A 12,091-nucleotide genomic window follows, 5' to 3' on the forward strand; every position below is an offset into this window, starting at 1 on the left:
TCTGGGCAGGAACATGTTCAGTCCCTGGGCTCCTAGAGCTCGGGGTCTGCTGAGAGTGGTCCTCTGTGTCCCAGCAATGTTACCGTGGTTTCGGGCTGATCCAGGAGGGCTTCCCTTGAGGAGGAGACTTCCAAGCTGAGACCTGATGTTACATAGGAGTCAGTGAAGCTAGTGGGAATAGCGTTTCAGGCAGAGGAGAAAGCAAGTGCAAAGGCCCTGAGGGCATGAAGAAAGCCTGCTTGCTGCAGAGGAGGGGAGAAGCCAGCGGGGAGGCTGAAGGGCAGGACCTTTGTTGGGGCTTGGAGAAGACTGCCTGGGCCAGGTCAGTGCCATGTGGGGTCGGGGATAGGAGGCTGATAGCCACCTCCGTGGCACCGCAGGACTTCAGACCTCCTCAGGAGAATGCTGGCTGGGAGCAGGATTGAGAAGGGAGCTGTCTGCAGCCCTGTTCTAAACCCAGTTCTGTTGAGCTACTAAGAGAAAAAAGAAGGGAGATCAAAAGGGAAAATTTGCAAGTTAGATTTACCCTCAATTCTATTAAACCACCACAAGCTGTTGGGAAATAGTATTAGGGTCTTAACTCCACAGTCGCTGGAAATCCCAGCCTGGAAGGCCCACGGAGACCCCAGGCCTGTCCTGCCTGCCCTGGGGGCGAGGAGGGCGGGGCAGCTAGAGGCCCGGGATGGGGAGTGGGCGGCCTGACCCAGTCTGTGGGCTCAGCCAGCTTGCAAACTGCGTGGCTCCTGCAGATGGGGTCCGGCTTCTCAGAAATGGGCTGTGTCCAGAGCAGAGCGGTACCCGGTCTTGCCTTGTTTGTGGAGGTGGGGGGGGGGTGGGTGGGAGGAGAAGCGGGAGGGAAAGAGAAGAAGAGCAGAGAGAAGGGATGCAGGGAGGATGGAAGGGAAGGAGAGAAGAGGATAGGGAAGGGAGGCGCCTGTCTGTGCTGGGATGGCAGCCCTCAGGGGTGTCTGCACTGGGGGACTCCCACTTTGGTCCCTTCCCTCACAATACTATCAGCTCCCTGGATGGTGGAGCCCTCCCCATGCTGGCCTCGAGCCAAAGAAATCTCCAGGTGGATCTCCTCTGATCTTCACAAGGACTGGCCCCCAGCTACCAACCCTGGTCAGATCCCCAGGCCCGGGTGCGACCTGGGGCTCTCCACTCGGGCTCGCGTAATCCACAGGTGTCCTGAGGGGCCAGGCACCGTGCATTCGTATGTGCACGCTTGTGCACGTGTATATGTTAGGCTGAGAGGACAGACTGGTTGGACTGGTGAGGCTTAGATCCAGGCTGAGCCCTTTACTAGCTGTCAGATCTTTGGTGAATGACCTTCAGTCCTGGGGCATATGTGAGTTCATCAGTGGAACCCCGCGGTACAACCCCCGAAACGGTAACTGCTGAATTTTAGCTACTACTGATTGTTGTTCCCTATTATTCCAAAAAGGCTGAGGGTGAGATTCCTCTAGGAACAGGCTCTAAACTGGAGGAAGGGGTCTGCAGATGGTCCAAAGAAGATCCTGGAAGCTCCCAGAAGTGAGTGCAGAGCTTTGTGTGTGGGTACATTTTTTTGGACAGATAACGTCCTTAGCTTTCATCAGAAGGTCTCATGAGCACCCCCACAAAGTGGCGCCTCCTTTCGCCAGCGTCAACGACACCCTAGTGCTTGGAGGGCCCCCAACTTGTGGGGCTGCCTGTTGCCTGGGGCGGCTTGGCCGGGCAGGTGGGTGTCCAGCTGTCCTGCAGACCCACCAATGGCGCACACGCTTCGGGGGCCTTATGTGCCCAGGGACACCGAGCCCTCAACTCAGGAGGAATTATTTTAAAGGCTGAGAAAACTGCTGCGCGTTGTCCCCAAACAGGTTCCCTTCTCTGGGATGGGAGGCATGAAAACAGATTTCAAAGGCAAGCTTCGAATAAACAAAACACAATAAAAATAAGGCTTCGAACCCAAATGCTGAATCGCAGCCCCAGGCACATTCAACCAGCTGATGCCAGCTCTCTCGGGCGACAGGCCGCCAAGGGTGCGTGCCAGGAGCCTCCATGCAGCTGGGGCCTGGGGGGCAGGCACCCACACCTGCCCCACCCCCCCCAGCAGGCCACCTGGCCCAGCCCCACCCTCCAGGCCTCGCTGGGACTCCCGCCAGCTCCCTCCTGGCGGCTTTGTCAGACTGGCAGGGTCCTTTGCCCAATTCTCACCTGCTGAAGTCGAGGCCTTCCCATCTGGCATAGGGGAGGTTGTGAGTATATGGCAAGGGGCAGCGCCCTGCCACCTGGGGAAACGTGATCCTGCTCATGGGAGGCACTGCCGCTTTGCAGGTCTCAGCCTTTGTTCAGCTGTGTGACCCCAAGATGGTGGCCGCACCTCTCTGAGCCCCATGTAGAAATTCGGATCATCGCAGCAACTCCTTCACAGAATAGAGCTTTGGCTCCCTCCATGGCAGTCCTTGAAATTAGGACAGGAGAGGGGCTGGCTGTCAGCGACGCCTGGGCGAATATGAGCACGTGGAGGGACCGTGGGCATCACGGTGCCATGGCCAGGAGCAGTGCCTGGGCCACCAGAACACCCCACGCTTGCCGTGACACTCTGGGTCCCAGTTTCTCCATCTCTCCAATTCAATGACCTTGAAAGAGCTTTCTCTGAGTTCCTAGTTAGACTGTCAAGTGGGAACACTAACAGCAGAAAGTGTGTGCAATACAGAACATATATATTAATAAAATCGACACCACACCAAAAAAAAAAAATCAGTGTGACAATACAAAAATACACGAATGTACGCACTTCCTTGTACGGTGCAAATAACTCTGGAGGGTGTCCAGGAAACAGTGTTACCCAGTGGGAGGGACCAGGGCTGGGTGGGGGATGGCTAGGGGGGGCTTTCTTCTCTTCCGCTCCAGCTTATGCCTACCGATGCTGGGCATGCATTATCACTGAGTCGATACAGATACGCAGGGGTGTTTTTAAAGTCCCTTGGGAGCTTTGCTGGTCCTGACCCCCTGCCTTATGCTGACTGACCCAGTCCCCAGGGAGCTGCCTTGAGTGATCTGGGGGCCCAGGATGGGATTTGGGGTCAGGACAAAGCCCACACCCAGGCCAATCTATGACTGCCTCTTCCAAGAAAGCTTGTGGACCCTCCGGCCAGCCCTCCTTAATGTCTGTGTCCAGGACTAGTTCACAGTTTGCAAGGGCTCAGGGCAACATGAAAACCTAGGGCTCCTTGCTCAAAATTGATTACGCATCTCCAGATGTTGGCGTTAAACCCAGCCGAGGGCCCTTTCAGGAAAGGGTCCTGAGTGAGTGCAGGAGTCACTCGCCCGCGAGCCCAGCCCCCGTCTGTGTCTGCTGCCTAAGGTGTGAACTCCCTGAGGCCGAAGTGCCTCTGTCTTGTTTCCAGAGCCTGCACACAGTAGATGCTCAATAAATGTGTTCTGTGAGTGAATTCAGGACAAAGAACAGAACTGAGGTGTGGGCAGAGTTTACCATCAATAGGGCAGCCTGTTTACACTGGCTGCAGCCCTGCCCTCCTGGGCCTTCCCCTTTGGGCCAGAAGAAAGCTGGGGCCAGTTTTTCTGGAAGGGAAACCTCTACTTCGAGGCGGTGGCTGCCCCGGGCTTCCCTGCACACCCTCCTGTATATCCCTCATCACAGCACTTCTCACGGACCTCTTATCTGGACGCAGCTGCGTGACTGGGAAAGTGGCCTAACCTCTCTGTACCCTGGTGTTTTCATCTTTAATATGGAGCTATGGGTGCTTCCCTGTGGCTCAGACGGTAAAGAATCCACCTGCAATGCAGGAGACCCACGTTCGATCCCCTGGGTCAGGAAGATCCTCTGGAGAAGAGAATGGCAACCCACTCCAGTATTCTTGCCTGGAGAATCCCATGGACAGAGGAGCCTAGTGGGCTGCAGTCCATGGGGTTGCAAAGAGTGGGACACGACTGAGCAACGAACACACACAGATACGGAGCTAAGGGCATGCCTACTTCAGAGAGCGGCACCCTCCTCCACGGATCAGGAAGCTCGAAGCATGGCAGTCTTTGGATCAATGTCTGTACAAGGACCTGCTCAGCAGCTTTGTCACTATGCCTCTGGGGTCCCCAGTGGCCTCTGAGCTCCATGAGGGCAGGGCCCAGGTCTGTTTCACTCACGTGGATTCCTGGTCACCCTGGTTAACACTGTGGAATGGCTGTGGGAGGCACTGTCCCCTGGAGAACATGCTCCAGGGGCTCCGAGCTGCCTGGGCCAGCAGGTTCCTGGAAGAGGGTTCTTCAAGGTTTGCTGGGCCCTGCAGCTGGGGGAACTGGAAGCCAGCCCAGAGCCAGATGGGGGCTCCCTGGGAACTCGCGGGCATCACCGCAGTCCCCAGGACTGCCAGGTGCAGGCAATAAACCCAGGAAACCCTGGTGGGCGAGTCATTAAGGGTCCCCAAGGCCTCATGATGGGAGACGGCAGATGAGCTGCCCCTGGCTCTTTGGGTCTCAGTTCCACTATTGAAGAGGGTTCCAGAACCCCATCTGATGCGTCCAGTCTCTGCTTCTGGCTCGGACCCCACCCAGCATCCAAAGCTGGCTCTGATGAGCCCAAATGGCACAGTGACCATTATCAGCATCACCCCTTTTCCTGAGGCTGTTTACAGGGGAAGGTTGAGGCTTGGGGGGCGGCTTGGAGGTGGCGGCATGCATTGTCTCCGTGGAAGGGTTCGATGGCCTTCGGCAGGAGCCCCTGGAAGCTGCAGACCATCTGTCAGTTGGGGCATATTTGGGAGGGAATGACAACAGGACCCCAAAAGACAGGAATACCAGGGGATGGGAGGACATGGTGAACTAGGATAAATGGCAGAGACAAAAGCAGTTGGAATGAGCAGTGGGCAGCGACTGGCGCATTGCCGGGGTGGGGGGGCGGGGAGGGTGTGTCTATCTCGGCTGGGGAAATCTGGCTTTCCCCCTGCCTCATCAACAGCCCTCCTGGGCCCCTGGCCCCGCCCTGGCCCCCGCTAGCCTGTGCTAAGAAGAGCCCCACCAGCCTTGATGCAGGGCCCACAGCAGTTGCCTCCCTGCCCCTCCCCTGGTCCTCCGTCTGGGTCTGACCACTCCTCTACCTCCCTGTTGTCACAGGGCCCAGGTGTCCTCCCAGTGCCCTAAACAGTGGGTTAGGTTCCTCCTGTGCCCCCAAAGCCCCGGGCCTCCCTGCATCTGTCACTCTGTCCTGCAATCGTCCACTTGAGTCCATGTCCCCAGCAGACTGTAGCCTCCGGACAGCAGGGCTGCACATGTGGTGCCCACTGTGTGCTCGGGGCCCAACATGAGTGTGGCACACAGTAGGCGCTCGACGAACTGCCTGCAGATGAAAGGGAAAGAGCCCCTGGGACAGCTCATATCCCTGGGGCCCCGGCTGTCTCGGGTCCTGCATCTCCGTGGCTCCACACTGACACCCAGCCTCCCAGCGGCGCCTCTCTGACCCTGCCTGGAGTCAGCACTCCCGTCCCCCCTCCCCGTGGGCCCAGCCCCGCCTTCGAGGGAATTCTTGAGACTCCGGCTCTCAGGACCCTTTGCTCCAGCCCTATCACTAGCCAGTCTCCACAGCCTCCCCAAACGCCACCTTCCAATACATCTCTCCCGCCCTGGGCTTCCCCGGGTTCTCCATGCCTCCCCGGGGCCCCAGAGCTGGAGGACAGACCCTGGGGCAGGAAGGGGCTCCAGACCACCCTGCTTGCCCCTGGGAGAAGGCGGCCCAGGATCCCATGTTGGCCTCTCTTCCTGCTGAATTTGAATCCTGACTACAACACTTAAAAACAAAGTGACCTTGAGAAAGCGATGAGCCTCTCTGGGTTTTGGTTTCCCAACAAGGAATGGTTGTGAGAGACAGTCTAGGGTGGGGGTGGGAGAAGGGTGTGGGGGAGGGTGGGGGTGGGGGGAGGGGGGTCTGGTCTGGGGCACACCGGACCTGGCTCCAATTCCAGTGGTAGGCACGGCCTGGACAAGACCCGGTAACTTCCCTGGCCCTCAGTTTCCTTATTTGCTAAGGAGCTAAGGAGATGCCCTCCAGGGGGTGGAGAGGCCCAGTGAGGGGGGACCCCGGGAGAAGGGAGAGGCGCTTTTCCTGCTTCTCCCATCACTTCCTTCTGCGCTGCGTTGGGAACGTTTCCTCCCTCCCCACCACCCTCCAAACTAGCCGCAGCTCCAGCTGCCAGCCCTGGTTTGGCACAGGTCTGCCCACAGCCCAGGCAGGCGGTCCAGGGCAGGGGGTGGAAGGGGGTGGGTGCTTCTATGGCTCAGACTGAGGAGGGCAGACAGGAACTGGAAGAGACCAGTGCATGGGGCGGAGGGTGGTCCACCTGCCTCGCCCCACCCTCCGGAGATTCAGGGGGTCTGCGGTAGTGGGGAGCAAGAGCTGGAGGGGCGGCCAGCTCCAGCCACAGCTGCTTCCCAGGGCCTTCCAGCCATGCGGCTCCCTGGAGCCCAGGAGGGACTGGCCACGTGCCAGCCCTGAGTGGAAATGTACCAGCGAGAAGGACCCCGCTGGGGACCCTGGGGAGGGGTCGCTCCCCTCCCTGAAGCAAGTCCCTCCCTCCGTCCCCCTTCTTAGTCGCGCCATGTCCAAGCTCTGTGTGCAGAGGGGCAGGGGCATGCTGGAAAGGTCTGCAGAGGACTGCGGTGGGGGCTGCATCTGCGGCCTCCCCGGCAACAAGTGCACCCAGAAGGTGGGGGGTGCGGTCGCGGGCAGATCCCCGACCATGGGAGGGTATGTGGGTGTTCTCTGTTATGTGGGGTTTCTAACTGTGTGGTGTGGGTCTTGGGATGTGGTGCCTGTGTGTATGATGTGTCTGTGTGTGTGGGATGCGTGTGCTTATGTGCATGTGTGTGTGCACGCGCACGCGCGCGCGCAGGCGCCTGTCCGCGGCTGTCCCCGTGTGTCCCTGCGTTTCTGCTGGGAGTGGCGAGAGGGGAGGCTCGGGGCCACTCAAGGTCCTCTTGACACAGAATCCGTGTCTGTCGAGGAGGGAGACAGGAGAGAGGACGAGAACGCGGAGAGGGAAGGAAGAAATGGAGGGCTGGGGTGGGGGCCCCGGGGGAGGGGGACGATGCGAGCGGAAGGGATGCGAGGCAGGGCGTGGTGGGATGAGGGCGAGGAGCGGAGGGGTCCCCTACAAGCCGGGCTGCGGGACCCCGCGTGGCCGCCCGCTGGGTCCCCGCCGCCCGCTCTCGGGGGCCCCGACACCCCGACTCCCGCCCCCGTGCTCTGCACGCTGGACTCCATCTCCAGTGCTCCCGGCTGATCCCGCTGTTGCAAGCTTAAGCAGATTTTTTGCTTTAACGACAAAAAACGAGAAAGAGCCGGTTGGGGGAGGGGGTTGGGAGCGTCCCCCGAGGTCCCCGTCCGCGGTCCGGCGCGGAGAGCTAGCGCAGGGGGCAGGACGCCAGGCGCCAGCGCCGCGCGAGGGGAAAAGTTTCCGACCCTGGAGCGAGAGCTTGAGAAGTTTCGGCCGCGCCGGGCGGCGCCAAAGCCAGGCCAACACTGCCCCCGCGTGGGCGCGGCGCGGCGCTGCAGCCAGTGGCCTCCTTGGGGTGGGGCGGTGGTCCGCGGCGACTCTGCGGGGGGTACACACTGAGGCTCGGAGCCGGTGAGCTTGGCCTGCGCAAAGGCCAAGAGGAGGAGGTGTACTAGAAGCAAGCCTCCTTTTGGACTCGCAGGCTCTCCAAGAAACAGAACTACTGCTGGTGGAGTGGGAGGGCGTGCAAGTCAGAGAGTGGGGATGGGAGAGATTAAGTCGTTCCAAGGATTGCAATCCCCCTCCGGTCCCATCCCCTACAGGGTTTGTAGATCCGTGACTTGAGAGTCCCTTGGTCTGCAAGAAGATCCAGCCAGTCCATTCTAAAGGAAATCAGTCCTGGATGTTCCTTGGAAGGACTGATGCTGAAGCTGAAACTCCAATACTTTGGCCACCTGATGCGAAGAACTGACTCATTGGCAAAGACCCTGATGCTGGGAAAGATTGAAGGCAGGAGGAGAAGGGGACAACAGAGGATGAGATGGTTGGATGGCATCACCGACTCAATGGACATGAGTCTAAGTAAACTCCGGGAGTTGGTGGTGGACAGGGAGGCCTGGCGTGCTGCAGTCCATGGGGTTGCAAAGAGTCAGACATGACTGAGCGACTGAACTGAACCGAACTGACCCCTTTGTGGAGGCAAAGCCGTCGTTCAAAACATCGCCCTCAACTTCTATTACCATATGTAAAATAGACAGCCAAGGGGGAGTTTGCTGTCTGGCTCTGGAAACTCAAACAGGGGCTCTGTGTCAACCTAGAAGGGTAGGATGGGGAGGGAGGTGGGAGGGAGGTTCAAGAGGGAGGGGATATATGTATACCTATGGCTGATTCATGTTGAGATTTGACAGAAAAACAGCAAAATTCTGTAAAGCAATTATCCTTCAATTTAAAAAAAAAAATTAAAAAAGAAAAAAAACAGCACCCTCCTCCATCCACAACCTGTCCTGGTCCCACGAACCCTGCGGCCCGTCCAGCCCAAATCCCATCCCTTCCCCCTCAGCAGTGCACCCGCTGAGTGTGGGTTCCGTGGCTCTTTCCTCCGTGGCCAGGAGGTGGCGAAAGAGACCTCGACGCTGGCCTTGGCGAGGGATTGGAGCCACAACGGCTTCAGGAAGGGGAGGGGGCTGAACTCTGCCCAGTGGCAGGCACGCAGGTGTGTGGCAGGGCCAAGCCCGGCACATAGGCAGAAGGAGGTGGAGCCGCTGGGTCAGCGCAGCGTCAGGAGGGCTCCAGGCGGTTCCTGCCCTCTTGTCTTTCACCACCTCCTGACGTGACTCCAAACACTCCCCCACTCCCGGGACCACCCCCCGCCCCAACTAGGAGAGAAACATCTGGCCCCTGCCCACCCAGATGCTTGCCCTCCAGGGACCAGATGGTGAAAACCTGGCCTGGGGAATGCTCCCTTCCTCCACAGTCTGGACGCCCTTACCCTACCAGGGAGTCCCACAAGCAGCCCCTCCGTTCAGTATCTCAGTCCTCTCCAACTCGGCAACCCCACGGACTGCGGACCACTGGGCTTCCCTGTTCATCACCGCCTCTCCGAGCTTGCTCAAACTCACGTCCATCAAGTTGTTGATGGACCGTTTCATCCAACCATCTCATCCTCTGTGGTTCCCTTCTCCAGCCTTCAATCTTTCCCAGCATCAGGGTCTTTTCCAATGAGTCAGTTCTTTGCCTCAGGTGGCCAAAGTATTGGAGCTTCAGCATCAGTCCTTCCAATGAATATTCAAGACTGATTTCCTTTAAGATTGACTGGTTTTATCTCCTTGCAGTCCAAGGGACTCTCAAGAGTCTTCTCCAACACCACAGTTTATTCTTTGGCACTCAGCTTTCTTTATGATCCAACTGACTACTGGAAAAACCACAGCTTTGACTATACAGACCTTTGTCAGTAAAGTAATGTCTCTGCTTTTTAATATGCGTCGAGGTTTGTCATAGCTTTTCTTCCAAGGAGCAAGCGTCTTTTAACTTCATGGCTGCAGTCACCATCTGCAGTGACTTTGAAACCCAAGAAAATAAAATCTCTCCTGTTTCCATTATTTTCCCATCTATTTGTCATGAAATGATGGGACTGGATGTCGTGATCTTAGTTTTTTTGAATGTTGAGTTTTAAGGCAATTTTTTCACTCTCCTCCTTCACTTTCATCAAGAGGCTCTTTAGTTCCTCTTCACTTTCTGTCAGCAACGCTTAGCAAGCCCCTTATCCCGAAGCTGGAGAAGGAAATGGCAACCCACTCCAGTATTCTGGCTTGGAAAATTCCATGGACTGAGGAGCCTGGTGGACTACAGTCCATGGGGTCGCAAAGAGTCAGACACAACTGAGCAAGTTCACTTCACTTTCTGCCATAAGGGTAGTGTCATCTGCATATATATATGTTATTGATATTTCTCCCGGCAATCTTTGATTCCAGCTTGTGCTTCATCCAGCCTGGCATTTAAGAAAATTAGAGATACCAAGGGAACATTTCATGCAAAGATGGGCTGGATAAAGGACAGAAATGGTATGGACCTAACAGAAGCAGAAGATATTAAGAAGAGGTGGCAAGAATATACAGAAGAACTGTACAAAAAAGATCTTCATGACCCAGATAATCACGATGGTGTGATCACTGACCTAGTGTGATCCAGTCAGACATCCTGGAATGTGAAGTCAAGTGGGCCTTAGAAAGCATCACTATGAACAAAGCTAGTGGAGGTGATGGAATTCCAGTTGAGCTATTTCAAATCCTGAAAGATGATGCTGTGAAAGTGCTGCACTCAATATGCCAGCACATTTGGAAAACTCAGCAGTGGCCACAGGACTGGAAAAGGTCGGTTTTCATTCCAATCCCAAAGAAAGGCAATGCCAAAGAATGCTCAAACTACCGCACAATTGCACTCATCTCACATGCTAGTAAAGTAATGCTCAAAATTCTCCAAGCCAGGCTTCAACAATATGTGAACCATGAACTTCCAGATGTTCAAGCTGGCTTTAGAAAAGGCAGAGGAACCAGAGACCAAATTGCCAACATCCGCTGGATCATCAGAAAAGCAAGAGAGTTCCAGAAAAACATCTATTTCTGCTTTCTTGACTATGCCAAAGCCTTTGACTGTGTGGATCACAATAAACTGTGGACAATTCTGAAAGAGATGGGAACACCAGCCCACCTGACCTGCCTCTTGAGAAATTTGTGTGCAGGTCAGGAAGCAACAGTTAGAACTGGACATGGAACAACAGACTGGTTCCAAATAGGAAAAGGAGTACGTCAAGGCTGTATATTGTCACCCTGCTTATTTAACTTATATGCAGAGTACATCATGAGAAACACTGGGCTGGAAGAAGCACAAGCTGGAATCAAGATTGCTGGGAGAAATATCAATAACCTCAGATATGCAGATGACACCACCCTTATGGCTGAAAGTGAAGAGGAACTAAAAAGCCTCTTGATGAAGGTGAAAGAGGAGAGTGAAAAAGTTGGCTTAAAACTCAACATTCAGAAAACTAAGATCATGGCATCTGGTCCCATCACTTCATGGGAAATAGATGGGGAAACAGTGGAAACAGTGTCAGACTTTATTTTTGGGGGCTCCAAAATCACAGCAGATGGTGACTGCAGCCATGAAATTAAAAGACGCTTACTCCTTGGAAGAAAAGTTATGACCAATCTAGATAGCATATTGAATAGCAGAGACATTACTTTGCCAACAAAGGTCCATCTAGTCAAGGCTATGGTTTTTCCAGTGGTCATGTATGGATGTGAGAGTTGGACTGTGAAGAAAGCTGAGCGCCGAAGAATTGATGCTTTTGAACTGTGGTGTTGGAGAAGACTCTTGAGAGTCCCTTGGACTGCAAGGAGATCCAAGCAGTCCATTCTGAAGGAGATCAGCCCTGGGATTTCTTTGGAAGGAATGATGCTGAAGCTGAAACTCCAGTACTTTGGCCACCTCATGTGAAGAGTTGACTCATTGGAAAAGACTGATGCTGGGAGGGATTGGGGGCAGGAGGAGAAGGGGACGACAGAGGATGAGATGGCTGGATGGCATCACTGACTCGATGGACGTGAGTCTGAGTGAACTCCGGGAGTTGGTGATGGACAGGGAGGCCTGGCGTGCTGCGGTTCATGGGGTCGCAAAGAGTCGGACACGACTGAGCGACTGAACTGAACTGAACTCTGCATATAAGTTACATAAGCAGGGTGACAATATACAGCTTTCACATACTCCCTTCCCAGTTTTGAACAGTTTTAACTATTGCTTCTTGACCTGCATACAGATTTCCCAGGTGGCAGGTAAGGAGGTCTGGTATTCCCATCTCTTTAAGAATTTTCCACAGTTTGTTGTGATTCACACAGTCAAAGGCTTTAGTGTAGTCGATGAAACACGTTTTTCTGGAATTCTCTTGCTTTTTCTATGATTCAATGGATGTTGGCAATTTGATCACTGGTTCCTCTGCCTTTTCTAAATCCAACTTGAACATCTAGAAGTTCTTGGTTAATGTACTTTTGAAGCCTATCTTGGAGAATTTTGAGCATTACTTTTCTAGCATGTGGGATGAGTGCAATTGT

This window comes from Bos indicus, chromosome 11 (assembly GCF_029378745.1).
Source record: "Bos indicus isolate NIAB-ARS_2022 breed Sahiwal x Tharparkar chromosome 11, NIAB-ARS_B.indTharparkar_mat_pri_1.0, whole genome shotgun sequence".
Taxonomy (NCBI): domain Eukaryota; kingdom Metazoa; phylum Chordata; class Mammalia; order Artiodactyla; family Bovidae; genus Bos; species Bos indicus.